Source organism: Mesoplodon densirostris, chromosome 4, assembly GCF_025265405.1.
Source record: "Mesoplodon densirostris isolate mMesDen1 chromosome 4, mMesDen1 primary haplotype, whole genome shotgun sequence".
In the NCBI taxonomy this organism is placed as follows: Eukaryota; Metazoa; Chordata; class Mammalia; order Artiodactyla; family Ziphiidae; genus Mesoplodon; species Mesoplodon densirostris.
The window spans coordinates 499,668-519,945 of NC_082664.1; positions in this window are offsets into that span (position 1 = coordinate 499,668).

Genomic DNA, 20,278 nt, shown 5'->3' on the forward strand with positions numbered 1-20,278 from the left:
TTCCCTAACCCTAACCCTAGTGCGGAATAGAAACCTACCACAAAACCTACACCTTACCCTACGCCATACCCTAATCCTAATCCGTACGTTGACACTGACCCGTGCGTCAGCACATACCCTGACCCTAACATGTTTCCGTACACTCACCTGTGCCCTAAACCTTGCCGTTCCCTAAGCCTAACCCTAGCCCGGAACGGAAACCTACCACCAACCCTACACCTTACCCTAAGCCGTACCCTAATCCTAAACCGTGCGTCAGCATGTACCCTGACCCTAACACGTTTCTGTACCCTCATCTGTGCCCTAAACCTTGCAGTTCCCTAACCCTAACCCTAGCCAGGAATGGAAACCTACCACCAACCCTACACCTTGCCCTACGCCGTACCCTAATCCTAAACTTATGCTGACACAGACCCGTGTGTCAGCACGTACCCTGACCCTAACATGTTTCCGTACACTCACCTGTGCCCTAAACCTTGCCGTTCCCTAAGCCTAACCCTAGCCCGGAACGGAAACCTACCACCATCCCTACACCTTACCCTACACCGTACCCTAATCCTAATCTATACACGGACAATGACCCATGCGTCAGCACATACCCTGAACCTAACACGTTTCCGTACCCTCACCTGTGCCCTAAACCTTGCCATTCCCTATGCCTAACCCTAGGCCGGCACGGAATCCTACCACCAACCCTACACGTTACCCTACTCTGTACCCTAATCCTAACCCGTGCGTCAGCATGTACCCTGACCCTAACACGTTTCCTTACACTCACCTGTGCTCTAAACCTTGCCGTTCCCTAACCCTAACCCTGGCCCGGAACGGAAACCTACCACCATCCCTACACCTTACCCTACGCCGTACCCTAATCCTTATCTGTACGCTGACAATGACCCGTGCGTCAGCACATACCCTGACCCTAACACGTTTCCGTACCCTCACCTGTGCCCTAAACCTTGCCGTTCCCTAAGCCTAACCCTCGGCCGGCACGGAATCCTACCACCAACCCTACTCGTTACCCTAAGCCGTATCCTAATCCTAACCCGTGCGTCAGCATGTACCCTGACCCTAACACGTTTCCGTACCCTCACCTGTGCCCTAAAACTTGCAGTTCCCTAACCCTAAACCTAGCCCAGAATGGAAAACTACCACCAACCCTACACCTTACCCTACGCCGTACCCTAATTCTAATTCAGACGCTGACACTGACGCATGCGTCAGCACGTACCCTGACCCTAACACGTTTCCGTACACTCACCTGTGCCCTAAACCTTGCCGTTCCCTAACCCTAACCCTAACCCTGAACGGAAACCTACCACCATCCCTACACCTTACCCTACGCCGTACCCTAATCCTAATCTGTACGCAGACAATGACCCGTGCGTCAGCACATACCCTGACCCTAACACGTTTCTGTCCCCTAACCTGTGCCCTAAACCTTGCCCTTCCCTAAGCCTAAACCTAGGCCTGCACGGAATCCTACCACCAACCCTACACGTTACCCTACGCCGTACCCTAATCCTAACCTGTGCATCAGCATGTACCTTGACCCTAACACGTTTCCGTACCCTCACCTGTGCCCTAAACCTTGCCATTCCCTAACCCTAACCCTAGCCCTGAATGGAAACCTACCACCAACCCTACACCTTACTCTAGGCCGTACCCTAATCCTAATCCGTACGCTGACACTGACCCTTGCGTCAGCAAGTACCCTGACCCTAACACGTTTCCGTATCCTCACCTGTGTCCTAAACCTTGCCGTTCCCTCACCCTGACCCTAGCGTTGAATGGAAACCTACCACAAAACCTACACCTTACCCTACGCCGTACCCAAATCCTAATCCGTACGCTTACACGGAGACGTGCGTCAGCACGTACGCTGACCCTAACACGTTTCCGTACACTCACCTGTGCCCTAACCTTGCCGTTCCCTAACCCTAACCCTAGCCCGGAACGGAAACCTACCACCATCCCTACACCTTACCCTACGCCGTACCCTAATCCTAATCTGTACGCTGACAATGTCCCATGTGTCAGCACATACCCTGACCCTAACACGTTTCCGTACCCTCACCTGTGCCCTAAACCTTGCCGTTCCCTAAGCCTAACCCTAGGCCGGCACGGAATTCTACCACCAAACCTACACGTTACCCTACTCCGTACCCTAATCCTAACCCGTGCGTCAGCACATACCCTGACCCTAACACGTTTCCGTACCCTCACCTGTGCCCTAAACCTTGCCGTTCCCTAAGCCTAACCCTAGGCTGGCACGGAATCCTACCACCAAACCTACACGTTACCCTACACCGTACCCTAATCCAAACCCGTGCGTCAGCATGTACCCTGACCCTAACACGTTTCCGTACCCTCACCTGTGCCCTAAACCTTGCAGTTCCCTAACCCTAACCCTAGCCCGGAATGGAAACCTACCACCAACCCTACACCTTACCCTACGCCGTACCCTAATCCTAATCCGTACGCTGACACTGACCCGTGCGTCAGCACGTACCCTGACCCTAACATGTTTCCGTACAGTCACCGGTGCCCAAAACCTTGCCGTTCCCTAACCCTAACCCTAGCCCGGAACGGAAATCCCTACACCTTACCCTACGCCGTACCCTAAACATAATATGTACGCAAACAATGACCCGTGCGTCAGCACATACCCTGACCCTAACACGTTTCCGTACCCTCACCTGTGCCCTAAACCTTGCCGTTCCCTTAGCCTAACCCTAGGCCGGCACGGAATCCTACCACCATCCCTACACGTTACCCTACGCCGTACCCTAATCCTAACCCGTGCGTCAGCATGTACCCTGACCCTAACACGTTTCCGTACCTTCACCTGTGCCCTAAGCCTTGCCGTTCCCTAACCCTAACGCTAGCCCGGAACGGAAACCTACCACCAACCCTACACATTACCATACGCCGTACCCTAATCCTAACCCGTGCGTCAGCATGTACCCTGACACTAACACGTTTCTGTACCCTCACCGGTGCCCTAAACCTTACCGTTCCCTAACCCTAACCCTAGCCCGGAACAGAAACCTACCATCAACCCTACACCTTACCCTACACCGTACCCTAATCCTAATCCGTTCGCTGACACTGACCCGTGCGTCAGCAAGTTCCCTGACCCTAACACGTTTCCGTACCCTCACCTCTGTCCTAAACCTTGCCGTTCCCTAACCCTAACCCTAGCGCGGAATGGAAACCTACCACAAAACTTACACCTTACCCTACGCCGTACCCAAATCCTAATCCGTATGCTTACACGGAGACGTGCGTCAGCACGTACGCTGACCCTAACACGTTTCCGTACCCTCACCGGTGCCCTAAACCTTGCCGTTCCCTAACCCTAACCCTAGCCAGGAACGGAAAACTACCACCATCCCTACACCTTACCCTGCGCCGTACCCTAATCCTAATCTGTACGCTGACAATGACCCATGCGTCAGCACATACCCTGAACCTAACACGTTTCCGTACCCTCACCTGTGCCCTAAACCTTGCAATTCCCTAAGCCTAACTCTAGGCCGGCACGGAATCCTACCAGCAACCCTACACGTTACCCTACTCTGTACCCTAATCCTAACCCGTGCGTCAGCATGTACCCTGACCCTAACACGTTTCCGTACCCACACCTGTGTCCTAAACCTTGCCGTTCCCTAACCCTAACCCTAGCCCAAACGGAAACCTACCACCAACCCTACACCATAACCTACGGCGTACCCTAATCCTAATAAGTATGCTGACACTGACCTGTGCGTCAGCAAGTACCCTGACCCTAACACGTTTCCGTATCCTCACCTGTGCCCTAAACCTTGCAGTTCCCTAACCCTAACCCTGGTCGGAATGGAAACCTACAACCAACCCTACACTTTACCCTACGCTGTACCCTAATCCTAACCCGTCCTCAGCATGTACCCTGACCCTAACACGTTTCCATAACCTCACCTGTGTCCTAAACCTTGCAGTTCCCTAACCCTAACCCTAGCGCGGAATGCAAACCTACAACAAAACCTACACCTTACCCTACGCCGTACCCTAATCCTAATCGGTACGCTGACACTGACCCGTGCGTCAGCAAGTACCCTGACCCTAACACGTTTCCGTACCCTCACCTGTGTCCTAAACCTTGCCGTTCCCTAACCCTAACCCTAGTGCGGAATAGAAACCTACCACAAAACCTACACCTTACCCTACGCCATACCCTAATCCTAATCCGTACGTTGACACTGACCCGTGCGTCAGCACATACCCTGACCCTAACATGTTTCCGTACACTCACCTGTGCCCTAAACCTTGCCGTTCCCTAAGCCTAACCCTATCCCGGAACGGAAACCTACCACCAACCCTACACCTTACCCTACGCCGTACCCTAATCCTAACCTGTGCATCAGCATGTACCTTGACCCTAACACGTTTCCGTACCCTCACCTGTGCCCTAATCCTTGCCATTCCCTAACCCTAACCCTAGCCCTGAATGGAAAACTACCACCAACCCTACACCTTACTCTAGGCCGTACCCTAATCCTAATCCGTACGCTGACACTGACCCTTGCGTCAGCAAGTACCCTGACCCTAACACGTTTCCGTATCCTCACCTGTGTCCTAAACCTTGCCGTTCCCTCACCCTAACCCTAGCGTTGAATGGAAACCTACCACAAAACCTACACCTTACCCTACGCCGTACCCAAATCCTAATCCGTAGGCTTACACGGAGACGTGCGTCAGCACGTACGCTGACCCTAACACGTTTCCGTACACTCACCTGTGCCCTAAACCTTGCCGTTCCCTAACCCTAACCCTAGCCAGGAACGGAAAACTACCACCATCCCTACACCTTACCCTGCGCCGTACCCTAATCCTAATCTGTACGCTGACAATGACCCATGCGTCAGCACATACCCTGAACCTAACACGTTTCCGTACCCTCACCTGTGCCCTAAACCTTGCCATTCCCTCAGCCTAACCCTAGGCCGGCACGGAATCCTACCACCAACCCTACACGTTACCCTACTCTGTACCCTAATCCTAACCCGTGCGTCAGCATGTACCCTGACCCTAACACGTTTCCGTACCCTCACCTGTGCCCTAAACCTTGCCGTTCCCTAACCCTAACACTAGCCCGGAACGGAAACCTACCACCATCCCTACACCTTACCCTACGCCGTACCCTAATCCTAATCTGTACGCTGACAATGACCCATGTGTCAGCACATACCCTGACCCTAACACGTTTCCGTACCCTCACCTGTGCCCTAAACCTTGCCGTTCCCTAAGCCTAACCCTAGGCCGGCACGGAATTCTACCACCAAACCTACACGTTACCCTACTCCGTACCCTAATCCTAACCCGTGCGTCAGCACATACCCTGACCCTAACACGTTTCCGTACCCTCACCTGTGCCCTAAACCTTGCCGTTCCCTAAGCCTAACCCTAGGCTGGCACGGAATCCTACCACCAAACCTACACGTTACCCTACACCGTACCCTAATCCTAACACGTGCGTCAGCACATACCCTGACCCTAACACGTTTCCGTACCCTCACCTGTGCCCTAAACCTTGCCGTTCCCTAAGCCTAACCCTAGGCTGGCACGGAATCCTACCACCAAACCTACACGTTACCCTACACCGTACCCTAATCCAAACCCGTGCGTCAGCATGTACCCTGACCCTAACACGTTTCCGTACCCTCACCTGTGCCCTAAACCTTGCAGTTCCCTAACCCTAACCCTAGCCCGGAATGGAAACCTACCACCAACCCTACACCTTACCCTACGCCGTACCCTAATCCTAAACTTATGCTGACACTGACACGTGTGTCATCACGTACCGTGACCCTAACATGTTTCCGTACACTCACCTGTGCCCTAAACCTTGCCGTTCCCTAACCCTAACCCTAGCCCGGAACGGAAACCTACCACCATCCCTACACCATACCCTACGCCGTACCCTAATCCTAATCTGTACGCTGACAGTGACCCATGTGTCAGCACATACCCTGAACCTAACACGTTTCCGTACCCTCACCTGTGCCCTAAACCTTGCCGTTCCCTAAGCCTAACCCTAGGCCGGCACGGAATCCTACCACCAACCCTACACGTTACCCTACTCTGTACCCTAATCCTAAACCGTGCGTCAGCATGTACCCTAACCATAACACGTTTCCGTACCCTCACCTGTGCCCTAAACCTTGCCGTTCCCTTAGCCTAACCCTAGGCCGGTACGGAATCCTACCACCATCCCTACACGTTACCCTACGCCGTACCCTAATCCTAACCCGTGCGTCAGCATGTACCCTGACCCTAACACGTTTCCGTACCTTCACCTGTGCCCTAAGCCTTGCCGTTCCCTAACCCTAACGCTAGCCCGGAACGGAAACCTACCACCAACCCTACACATTACCATACGCCGTACCCTAATCCTAACCCGTGCGTCAGCATGTACCCTGACACTAACACGTTTCTGTACCCTCACCGGTGCCCTAAACCTTACCGTTCCCTAACCCTAACCCTAGCCCGGAACAGAAACCTACCATCAACCCTACACCTTACCCTACACCGTACCCTAATCCTAATCCGTTCGCTGACACTGACCCGTGCGTCAGCAAGTTCCCTGACCCTAACACGTTTCCGTACCCTCACCTCTGTCCTAAACCTTGCTGTTCCCTAACCCTAACCCTAGCGCGGAATGGAAACCTACCACAAAACTTACACCTTACCCTACGCCGTACCCAAATCCTAATCCGTATGCTTACACGGAGACGTGCGTCAGCACGTACGCTGACCCTAACACGTTTCCGTACCCTCACCGGTGCCCTAAACCTTGCCGTTCCCTAACCCTAACCCTAGCCAGGAACGGAAAACTACCACCATCCCTACACCTTACCCTGCGCCGTACCCTAATCCTAATCTGTACGCTGACAATGACCCATGCGTCAGCACATACCCTGAACCTAACACGTTTCCGTACCCTCACCTGTGCCCTAAACCTTGCAATTCCCTAAGCCTAACTCTAGGCCGGCACAGAATCCTACCAGCAACCCTACACGTTACCCTACTCTGTACCCTAATCCTAACCCGTGCGTCAGCATGTACCCTGACCCTAACACGTTTCCGTACCCACACCTGTGTCCTAAACCTTGCCGTTCCCTAACCCTAACCCTAGCCCAAACGGAAACCTACCACCAACCCTACACCTTAACCTACGGCGTACCCTAATCCTAATAAGTATGCTGACACTGACCTGTGCGTCAGCAAGTACCCTGACCCTAACACGTTTCCGTATCCTCACCTGTGCCCTAAACCTTGCAGTTCCCTAACCCTAACCCTGGTCGGAATGGAAACCTACAACCAACCCTACACTTTACCCTACGCCGTACCCTAATCCTAACCCGTCCTCAGCATGTACCCTGACCCTAACACGTTTCCATACCCTCACCTGTGTCCTAAACCTTGCCGTTCCCTAACCCTAACCCTAGCGCGGAATGCAAACCTACAACAAAACCTACACCTTACCCTACGCCGTACCCTAATCCTAATCCGTACGCTGACACTGACCCGTGCGTCAGCAAGTACCCTGACCCTAACACGTTTCCGTACCCTCACCTGTGTCCTAAACCTTGCCGTTCCCTAACCCTAACCCTAGTGCGGAATAGAAACCTACCACAAAACCTACACCTTACCCTACGCCATACCCTAATCCTAATCCGTACGTTGACACTGACCCGTGCGTCAGCACATACCCTGACCCTAACATGTTTCCGTACACTCACCTGTGCCCTAAACCTTGCCGTTCCCTAAGCCTAACCCTAGCCCGGAACGGAAACCTACCACCAACCCTACACCTTACCCTACGCCGTACCCTAATCCTAACCCGTGCGTCAGCATGTACCCTGACCCTAACACGTTTCTGTACCCTCATCTGTGCCCTAAACCTTGCAGTTCCCTAACCCTAACCCTAGCCAGGAATGGAAACCTGCCACCATCCCTACACCTTACCCTACACCGTACCCTAATCCTAATCTGTACGCTGACAATGACCCATGCGTCAGCACATACCCTGAACCTAACACGTTTCCGTACCCTCACCTGTGCCCTAAACTGTGCCATCCCCTATGCCTAACCCTAGGCCGGCACGGAATCCTACCACCAACCCTACACGTTACCCTACCCTGTACCCTAATCCTATCCCGTGCGTCAGCATGTACCCTGACCCTAACACGTTTCCTTACACTCACCTGTGCTCTAAACCTTGCCGTTCCCTAACACTAACCCTAGCCCGGAACGGAAACCTACCACCATCCCTACACCTTACCCTACGCCGTACCCTAATCCTTATCTGTACGCTGACAATGACCCGTGCGTCAGCACATACCCTGACCCTAACACGTTTCCGTACCCTCACCTGTGCCCTAAACCTTGCCGTTCCCTAAGCCTAACCCTAGGCCGGCACGGAATCCTACCACCAACCCTACTCGTTACCCTACGCCGTATCCTAATCCTAACCCGTGCGTCAGCATGTACCCTGACCCTAACACGTTTCCGTACCCTCACCTGTGCCCTAAACCTTGCAGTTCCCTAACCCTAAACCTAGCCCAGAATGGAAACCTACCACCAACCCTACACCTTACCCTACGCCGTACCCTAATCCTAATCCAGACGCTGACACTGACCCGTGCGTCAGCACGTACCCTGACCCTAACACGTTTCCGTACACTCACCTGTGCCCTAAACCTTGCCGTTCCCTAACCCTAACCCTAACCCTGAACGGAAACCTACCACCATCCCTACACCTTACCCTACGCCGTACCCTAATCCTAATCTGTACGCAGACAATGACCCGTGCGTCAGCACATACCCTGACCCTAACACGTTTCTGTCCCCTAACCTGTGCCTTAAACCTTGCCGTTCCCTAAGCCTAAACCTAGGCCTGCACGGAATCCTACCACCAACCCTACACGTTACCCTACGCCGTACCCTAATCCTAACCTGTGCATCAGCATGTACCTTGACCCTAACACGTTTCCGTACCCTCACCTGAGCCCTAAACCTTGCCATTCCCTAACCCTAAACCTAGCCCTGAATGGAAAGCTACCACCAACCCTACACCTTACTCTAGGCCGTACCCTAATCCTAATCCGTACGCTGACACTGACCCTTGCGTCAGCAAGTGCCCTGACCCTAACACGTTCCTGTATCCTCACCCGTGTCCTAAACCTTGCCGTTCCCTCACCCTAACCCTAGCGTTGAATGGAAACCTACCACAAAACCTACACCTTACCCTACGCCGTACCCTAATCCTAATCCGTACGCTGACACTGACCCGTGCGTCAGCACGTACCCTGACCCTAACATGTTTCCGTACACTCACCTGTGCCCTAAACCTTGCCGTTCCCTAACCCTAACCCTAGCCCGGAACGGAAACCTACCACCATCCCTACACCTTACCCTACACCGTACCCTAATCCTATTCAGTACGCTGACAATGACCCATGTGTCAGCACATACCCTGACCCTAACACGTTTCAGTACCCTCACCTGTGCCCTAAACCTTGCCGTTCCCTAAGCCTAACCCTAGGCCGGCACGGAATTCTACCACCAAACCTACACTTTACCCTACACCGTACCCTAACCCTAACCCGTGCTTCAGCATGTACCCTGACCCTAACACGTTTCCGTACCCTCACCTGTGTCCTAAACCTTGCCGTTCCCTAACCCTAACCCTAGCGCGGAATGGAAACCTACAACAAAACCTACACCTTACCCTACGCCGTACCCTAATCCTAATCCGTACGCTGACACTGACCCGTGCGTCAGCAAGTACCCTGACCCTAACACGTTTCCGTACCCTCACCTGTGCCCTAAACCTTGCCATTCCCTAAGCCTAACCCTGGCAGGCACGGAATCCTACCACCAACCCTACATGTTACCCTACGCCATACCCTAATCCTAACCCCTGAGTCAGCATGTACCCTGACCCTAACACGTTTCCGTACCCTCACCAGTGCCCTAATCCTTGCAGTTCCCTAAGCCTAACCCTAGCCCGGAATGGAATCCTACCACCAACCCTACACCTTACCCTACGCCGTACCCTAATCCTAATCCGTACGCTGACACTAACCCGTGCGTCAGCAAGTACCCTGACCCTAACAAGTTTCTGTACCCACACCTGTGTCCTAAACCTTGCCATTCCCTAACCCTAACCCTAGCCCAAACGGAAACCTACCACCATCCCAACACCTTAACCTACGCCGTACCCTAATCCTAATCCGTATGCTGACACTGACCCGTGCGTCAGCAAGTACCCTGACCCTAACACGTTTCCGTACCCTCACCTGTGTCCTAAACCTTGCAGTTCCCTAACCCTAACCCTAGCGTGGAATCGAAACCTACCACAAAACCTACACCTTACCCTATGCCATACCGTAATCCTAATCCGTATGCTGACACTGACCCGTGCGTCATCACGTACCCTGACCCTAACATGTTTCCGTACCCTCACCTGTGCCCTAAACCTTGCCGTTCCCTAACCCTAACCCTAGCCCGGAACAGAAACCTACCACGATCCCTACAGCTTACCCTACGCCGTACCCTAATCCTCATCCGTACGCTGACACTGACCCGTGCGTCAGCACGTACACTGACCCCAACATGTTTCTGTACCCTCACCTGTGCCCTAAACCTTTCCGTACCCTAACCCTAGCCCTAGCCGGGAACGGAAACCTACCACCATCCCTACACCTTACCCTACGCCGTACCCTAATCCTAATCTATACACTGACAATGACCCGTGCGTCAGCACATACCCTGACCCTAACACGTTTCCGTACCCTCACCTGTGCCCTAAACCCTGCCGTTCCCTAAGCCTAACCCTAGGCTGGCACAGAATCCTACCACCAAACCTACACGTTACCCTACACCGTACCCTAATCCATACCCGTGCGTCAGCATGTACCCTGTCCCTAACACGTTTCCGTACCCTCACCTCTGCCCTAAACCTTGCCGTTCCCTAACCCTAACCCTAGGCCGGCACGGAATTCTACCACCGACCCTACACGTTACCCTACGCCGTACCCTAATCCTAACCCGTGCGTCAGCATGTACCCTAAACCTAAAACGTTTCTGTACCCTCATCTGTGCCCTAAACATTGCAGTTCCCTAACCCTAACCCTATCCCGGAATGGAAACCTACCAACAACCCTACACCTTACCCTATGCCGTACCCTAATCCTAATCCGTACGCTGACACTGAGCCGTGCGACAGCACGTACCCTGACCCTAACATGTTTCCGTACACTCACCTGTGCCCTAAACCTTGCCGTTCCCTAACCCTAACCCTAGCCCGGAATGGAAACCTACCACCAACCCTACACCATAAACTATGGCGTACCCTAATCCTAATAAGTATGCTGACACTGACCCGTGCCTCAGCAAGTACCCTGACCCTAACACGTTTCCGTACCCTCACCTGTGCCCTAAACCTTGCAGTTCCCTAACCCTAAACCTGTTCGGAATGGAAACCTACAACCAACCCTACACTTTACCCTACACCATACCCTAACCCTAACCCGTGCTTCAGCATGTACCCTGACCCTAACACGTTTCCGTACCCTCACCTGTGTCCTAAACCTTGCCGTTCCCTAACCCTAACCCTAGCGCGGAATGGAAACCTACAACAAAACCTATACCTTACCCTACGCCGTACCCTAATCCTTATCCGTACGCTGACACTGACCCGTGCGTCAGCAAGTAACCTGACCCTAACACTTTTCCGTACCCTCACCTGTGTCCTAAACCTTGCCGTTCCCTAACACTAACCCTATTGCGGAATGGAAACCTACCACAAAACCTACACCTTACCCTACGCCATACCCTAATCCTAATCCGTACATTGACACTGACCCGTGCGTCAGCACGTAACCTGACCCTAACATGTTTCCGTACACTCACCTGTGCCCTAAACCTTGCCGTTCCCTAACCCTAACCCTAGCCCGGAACGGAAACCTACCACCATCCCTAAACCTTACCCTACACCATACCCTAATCCTAATCTTTACGCTGAGAATGACCCATGCGTCAGCACATACCCTGAACCTAACACGTTTCCGTACCCTCACCTGTGGCCTAAACCTTGCCGTTCCCTAACCCTAACCCTAGCCCAAGCGGAAACCTACCACCAACCCTACACCTTACCCTACGCCGTACCCTAATCCTACTCCATACGCTGACACTGACCCGTGCGTCAGCACGTACCCTGACCCTAACATGTTTCCGTACACTCACCTGTGCCCTAAACCTCGCAGTTCCCTAACCCTAACCCTAGCCCGGAACGGAAACCTACCACCATCCCTACACCTTACCCTACGCAATACCCTAATCCTAATCTGTACGCTGACAATGACCCATGCATCAGCACATACCCAGAACCTAACACGTTTCCGTACCCTCACCTGTGCCCTAAACCTTGCCGTTCCCTAACCCTAACCCTAACGCAAACGGAACCTACCACCAACCCTACACCTTACCCTACGCCGTACCCTAATCCTAATCTGTACGCTGACAATGACCCGTGCGTCAGCACATACCCTGACCCTAACACGTTTCCGTACCCTCACCTGTGCCCTAAACCTTGCCGTTCCCTAAGACTAACCCTAGGCCAGCACGGAATCCTACCACCAACCCTACACGTTACCCTACGCCATACCCAATTCCTAACCCGTGCATCAGCATGTACCCTGACCCTAACACGTTTCCGTACACTCACCTGTGCCCTAAACCTTGCCGTTCCCTAACCCTAACCCTAGCCCGGAATGGAAACCTACCAACAACCCTACACCTTACCCTATGCCGTACCCTAATCCTAATCCGTACGCTGACACTGAGCCGTGCGACAGCACGTACCCTGACCCTAACATGTTTCCGTACCCTCACCTGTGTCCTAAACCTTGAAGTTCCCTAACCCTAACCCTAGCGTGGAGTGGAAACCTACCACAAAACGTACACCTTACCCTACGCCATACCCTAATCCTAATCCGTACGCTGACACTGACCCGTGCGTCAGCACGTACACTGACCCCAACATGTTTCTGTACCCTCACCTGTGCCCTAAACCTTTCCGTACCCTAACCCTAGCCCTAGCCAGGAACGGAAACCTACCACCATCCCTACACCTTACCCTACGCCATAACCTAATCCTAATCTATACGCTGACAATGACCCGTGCGTCAGCACATACCCTGACCCTAACACGTTTCCGTACCCTCACCTGTGCCCTAAACCTTGCCGTTCCCTAAGCCTAACCCTAGGCTGGCACGGTATCCTACCACCAAACCTACACGATACCCTACATCGTACCCTAATCCAAACCCGTGCGTCAGCATGTACCCTAAACTAACACTTTTCCGTACCCTCACCTGTGCCCTAAACCTTGCCGTTCCCTAACCCTAACCCTAGCCCGGAACGGAAACCTACCACCATCCCTACACCTTACCCTACACCGTACCCTAATCCTAATCAGTACGCTGACAATGACCCATGTGTCAGCACATACCCTGACCCTAACACGTTTCCGTACCCTCACCTGTGCCCTAAACCTTGCCGTTCCCTAAGCCTAACCCTAGGCCGGCACGGAATTCTACCACCAAACCTACACGTTACCCTACTCCGTACCCTAATCCTAACCCGTGCGTCAGCACATACCCTGACCCTAACACGTTTCCGTACCCTCACCTGTGCCCTAAACCTTGCCGTTCCCTAAGCCTAACCCTAGGCTGGCACGGAATCCTACCACCAAACCTACACGTTACCCTACACCGTACCCTAATCCAAACCCGTGCGTCAGCATGTACCCTGACCCTAACACGTTTCCGTACCCTCACCTGTGCCCTAAACCTTGCAGTTCCCTAACCCTAACCCTAGCCCGGAATGGAAACCTACCACCAACCCTACACCTTACCCTACGCCGTACCCTAATCCTAATCCGTACGCTGACACTGACCCGTGCGTCAGCACGTACCCTGACCCTAACATGTTTCCGTACAGTCACCGGTGCCCAAAACCTTGCCGTTCCCTAACCCTAACCCTAGCCCGGAACGGAAATCCCTACACCTTACCCTACGCCGTACCCTAAACATAATATGTACGCAAACAATGACCCGTGCGTCAGCACATACCCTGACCCTAACACGTTTCTGTACCCTCACCTGTGCCCTAAACCTTGCCGTTCCCTTAGCCTAACCCTAGGCCGGCACGGAATCCTACCACCATCCCTACACGTTACCCTACGCCGTACCCTAATCCTAACCCGTGCGTCAGCATGTACCCTGACCCTAACACGTTTCCGTACCTTCACCTGTGCCCTAAGCCTTGCCGTTCCCTAACCCTAACGCTAGCCCGGAACGGAAACCTACCACCAACCCTACACATTACCATACGCCGTACCCTAATCCTAACCCGTGCGTCAGCATGTACCCTGACACTAACACGTTTCTGTACCCTCACCGGTGCCCTAAACCTTACCGTTCCCTAACCCTAACCCTAGCCCGGAACAGAAACCTACCATCAACCCTACACCTTACCCTACACCGTACCCTAATCCTAATCCGTTCGCTGACACTGACCCGTGCGTCAGCAAGTTCCCTGACCCTAACACGTTTCCGTACCCTCACCTCTGTCCTAAACCTTGCCGTTCCCTAACCCTAACCCTAGCGCGGAATGGAAACCTACCACAAAACTTACACCTTACCCTACGCCGTACCCAAATCCTAATCCGTATGCTTACACGGAGACGTGCGTCAGCACGTACGCTGACCCTAACACGTTTCCGTACCCTCACCGGTGCCCTAAACCTTGCCGTTCCCTAACCCTAACCCTAGCCAGGAACGGAAAACTACCACCATCCCTACACCTTACCCTGCGCCGTACCCTAATCCTAATCTGTACGCTGACAATGACCCATGCGTCAGCACATACCCTGAACCTAACACGTTTCCGTACCCTCACCTGTGCCCTAAACCTTGCAATTCCCTAAGCCTAACTCTAGGCCGGCACGGAATCCTACCAGCAACCCTACACGTTACCCTACTCTGTACCCTAATCCTAACCCGTGCGTCAGCATGTACCCTGACCCTAACACGTTTCCGTACCCACACCTGTGTCCTAAACCTTGCCGTTCCCTAACCCTAACCCTAGCCCAAACGGAAACCTACCACCAACCCTACACCATAACCTACGGCGTACCCTAATTCTAATAAGTATGCTGACACTGACCTGTGCGTCAGCAAGTACCCTGACCCTAACACGTTTCCGTATCCTCACCTGTGCCCTAAACCTTGCAGTTCCCTAACCCTAACCCTGGTCGGAATGGAAACCTACAACCAACCCTACACTTTACCCTACGCTGTACCCTAATCCTAACCCGTCCTCAGCATGTACCCTGACCCTAACACGTTTCCATAACCTCACCTGTGTCCTAAACCTTGCAGTTCCCTAACCCTAACCCTAGCGCGGAATGCAAACCTACAACAAAACCTACACCTTACCCTACGCCGTACCCTCATCCTAATCGGTACGCTGACACTGACCCGTGCGTCAGCAAGTACCCTGACCCTAACACGTTTCCGTACCCTCACCTGTGTCCTAAACCTTGCCGTTCCCTAACCCTAACCCTAGTGCGGAATAGAAACCTACCACAAAACCTACACCTTACCCTACGCCATACCCTAATCCTAATCCGTACGTTGACACTGACCCGTGCGTCAGCACATACCCTGACCCTAACATGTTTCCGTACACTCACCTGTGCCCTAAACCTTGCCGTTCCCTAAGCCTAACCCTATCCCGGAACGGAAACCTACCACCAACCCTACACCTTACCCTACGCCGTACCCTAATCCTAACCTGTGCATCAGCATGTACCTTGACCCTAACACGTTTCCGTACCCTCACCTGTGCCCTAATCCTTGCCATTCCCTAACCCTAACCCTAGCCCTGAATGGAAAACTACCACCAACCCTACACCTTACTCTAGGCCGTACCCTAATCCTAATCCGTACGCTGACACTGATCCTTGCGTCAGCAAGTACCCTGACCCTAACACGTTTCCGTATCCTCACCTGTGTCCTAAACCTTGCCGTTCCCTCACCCTAACCCTAGCGTTGAATGGAAACCTACCACAAAACCTACACCTTACCCTACGCCGTACCCAAATCCTAATCCGTAGGCTTACACGGAGACGTGCGTCAGCACGTACGCTGACCCTAACACGTTTCCGTACACTCACCTGTGCCCTAAACCTTGCCGTTCCCTAACCCTAACCCTAGCCAGGAACGGAAAACTACCACCATCCCTACACCTTACCCTGCGCCGTACCCTAATCCTAATCTGTACGCTGACAATGACCCATGCGTCAGCACATACCCTGAACCTAACACGTTTCCGTACCCTCACCTGTGCCCTAAACCTTGCCATTCCCTCAGCCTAACCCTAGGCCGGCACGGAATCCTACCACCAACCCTACACGTTACCCTACTCTGTACCCTAATCCTAACCCGTGCGTCAGCATGTACCCTGACCCTAACACGTTTCCGTACCCTCACCTGTGCCCTAAACCTTGCCGTTCCCTAACCCTAACACTAGCCCGGAACGGAAACCTACCACCATCCCTACACCTTACCCTACGCCGTACCCTAATCCTAATCTGTACGCTGACAATGACCCATGTGTCAGCACATACCCTGACCCTAACACGTTTCCGTACCCTCACCTGTGCCCTAAACCTTGCCGTTCCCTAAGCCTAACCCTAGGCCGGCACGGAATTCTACCACCAAACCTACACGTTACCCTACTCCGTACCCTAATCCTAACCCGTGCGTCAGCACATACCCTGACCCTAACACGTTTCCGTACCCTCACCTGTGCCCTAAACCTTGCCGTTCCCTAAGCCTAACCCTAGGCTGGCACGGAATCCTACCACCAAACCTACACGTTACCCTACACCGTACCCTAATCCTAACACGTGCGTCAGCACATACCCTGACCCTAACACGTTTCCGTACCCTCACCTGTGCCCTAAACCTTGCCGTTCCCTAAGCCTAACCCTAGGCTGGCACGGAATCCTACCACCAAACCTACACGTTACCCTACACCGTACCCTAATCCAAACCCGTGCGTCAGCATGTACCCTGACCCTAACACGTTTCCGTACCCTCACCTGTGCCCTAAACCTTGCAGTTCCCTAACCCTAACCCTAGCCCGGAATGGAAACCTACCACCAACCCTACACCTTACCCTACGCCGTACCCTAATCCTAAACTTATGCTGACACTGACACGTGTGTCATCACGTACCGTGACCCTAACATGTTTCCGTACACTCACCTGTGCCCTAAACCTTGCCGTTCCCTAACCCTAACCCTAGCCCGGAACGGAAACCTACCACCATCCCTACACCATACCCTACGCCGTACCCTAATCCTAATCTGTACGCTGACAGTGACCCATGTGTCAGCACATACCCTGAACCTAACACGTTTCCGTACCCTCACCTGTGCCCTAAACCTTGCCGTTCCCTAAGCCTAACCCTAGGCCGGCACGGAATCCTACCACCAACCCTACACGTTACCCTACTCTGTACCCTAATCCTAAACCGTGCGTCAGCATGTACCCTAACCATAACACGTTTCCGTACCCTCACCTGTGCCCTAAACCTTGCCGTTCCCTTAGCCTAACCCTAGGCCGGCACGGAATCCTACCACCATCCCTACACGTTACCCTACGCCGTACCCTAATCCTAACCCGTGCGTCAGCATGTACCCTGACCCTAACACGTTTCCGTACCTTCACCTGTGCCCTAAGCCTTGCCGTTCCCTAACCCTAACGCTAGCCCGGAACGGAAACCTACCACCAACCCTACACATTACCATACGCCGTACCCTAATCCTAACCCGTGCGTCAGCATGTACCCTGACACTAACACGTTTCTGTACCCTCACCGGTGCCCTAAACCTTACCGTTCCCTAACCCTAACCCTAGCCCGGAACAGAAACCTACCATCAACCCTACACCTTACCCTACACCGTACCCTAATCCTAATCCGTTCGCTGACACTGACCCGTGCGTCAGCAAGTTCCCTGACCCTAACACGTTTCCGTACCCTCACCTCTGTCCTAAACCTTGCTGTTCCCTAACCCTAACCCTAGCGCGGAATGGAAACCTACCACAAAACTTACACCTTACCCTACGCCGTACCCAAATCCTAATCCGTATGCTTACACGGAGACGTGCGTCAGCACGTACGCTGACCCTAACACGTTTCCGTACCCTCACCGGTGCCCTAAACCTTGCCGTTCCCTAACCCTAACCCTAGCCAGGAACGGAAAACTACCACCATCCCTACACCTTACCCTGCGCCGTACCCTAATCCTAATCTGTACGCTGACAATGACCCATGCGTCAGCACATACCCTGAACCTAACACGTTTCCGTACCCTCACCTGTGCCCTAAACCTTGCAATTCCCTAAGCCTAACTCTAGGCCGGCACGGAATCCTACCAGCAACCCTACACGTTACCCTACTCTGTACCCTAATCCTAACCCGTGCGTCAGCATGTACCCTGACCCTAACACGTTTCCGTACCCACACCTGTGTCCTAAACCTTGCCGTTCCCTAACCCTAACCCTAGCCCAAACGGAAACCTACCACCAACCCTACACCTTAACCTACGGCGTACCCTAATCCTAATAAGTATGCTGACACTGACCTGTGCGTCAGCAAGTACCCTGACCCTAACACGTTTCCGTATCCTCACCTGTGCCCTAAACCTTGCAGTTCCCTAACCCTAACCCTGGTCGGAATGGAAACCTACAACCAACCCTACACTTTACCCTACGCCGTACCCTAATCCTAACCCGTCCTCAGCATGTACCCTGACCCTAACACGTTTCCATACCCTCACCTGTGTCCTAAACCTTGCCGTTCCCTAACCCTAACCCTAGCGCGGAATGCAAACCTACAACAAAACCTACACCTTACCCTACGCCGTACCCTAATCCTAATCCGTACGCTGACACTGACCCGTGCGTCAGCAAGTACCCTGACCCTAACACGTTTCCGTACCCTCACCTGTGTCCTAAACCTTGCCGTTCCCTAACCCTAACCCTAGTGCGGAATAGAAACCTACCACAAAACCTACACCTTACCCTACGCCATACCCTAATCCTAATCCGTACGTTGACACTGACCCGTGCGTCAGCACATACCCTGACCCTAACATGTTTCCGTACACTCACCTGTGCCCTAAACCTTGCCGTTCCCTAAGCCTAACCCTAGCCCGGAACGGAAACCTACCACCAACCCTACACCTTACCCTACGCCGTACCCTAATCCTAACCCGTGCGTCAGCATGTACCCTGACCCTAACACGTTTCTGTACCCTCATCTGTGCCCTAAACCTTGCAGTTCCCTAACCCTAACCCTAGCCAGGAATGGAAACCTGCCACCATCCCTACACCTTACCCTACACCGTACCCTAATCCTAATCTGTACGCTGACAATGACCCATGCGTCAGCACATACCCTGAACCTAACACGTTTCCGTACCCTCACCTGTGCCCTAAACTGTGCCATCCCCTATGCCTAACCCTAGGCCGGCACGGAATCCTACCACCAACCCTACACGTTACCCTACCCTGTACCCTAATCCTATCCCGTGCGTCAGCATGTACCCTGACCCTAACACGTTTCCTTACACTCACCTGTGCTCTAAACCTTGCCGTTCCCTAACACTAACCCTAGCCCGGAACGGAAACCTACCACCATCCCTACACCTTACCCTACGCCGTACCCTAATCCTTATCTGTACGCTGACAATGACCCGTGCGTCAGCACATACCCTGACCCTAACACGTTTCCGTACCCTCACCTGTGCCCTAAACCTTGCCGTTCCCTAAGCCTAACCCTAGGCCGGCACGGAATCCTACCACCAACCCTACTCGTTACCCTACGCCGTATCCTAATCCTAACCCGTGCGTCAGCATGTACCCTGACCCTAACACGTTTCCGTACCCTCACCTGTGCCCTAAACCTTGCAGTTCCCTAACCCTAAACCTAGCCCAGAATGGAAACCTACCACCAACCCTACACCTTACCCTACGCCGTACCCTAATCCTAATCCAGACGCTGACACTGACCCGTGCGTCAGCACGTACCCTGACCCTAACACGTTTCCGTACACTCACCTGTGCCCTAAACCTTGCCGTTCCCTAACCCT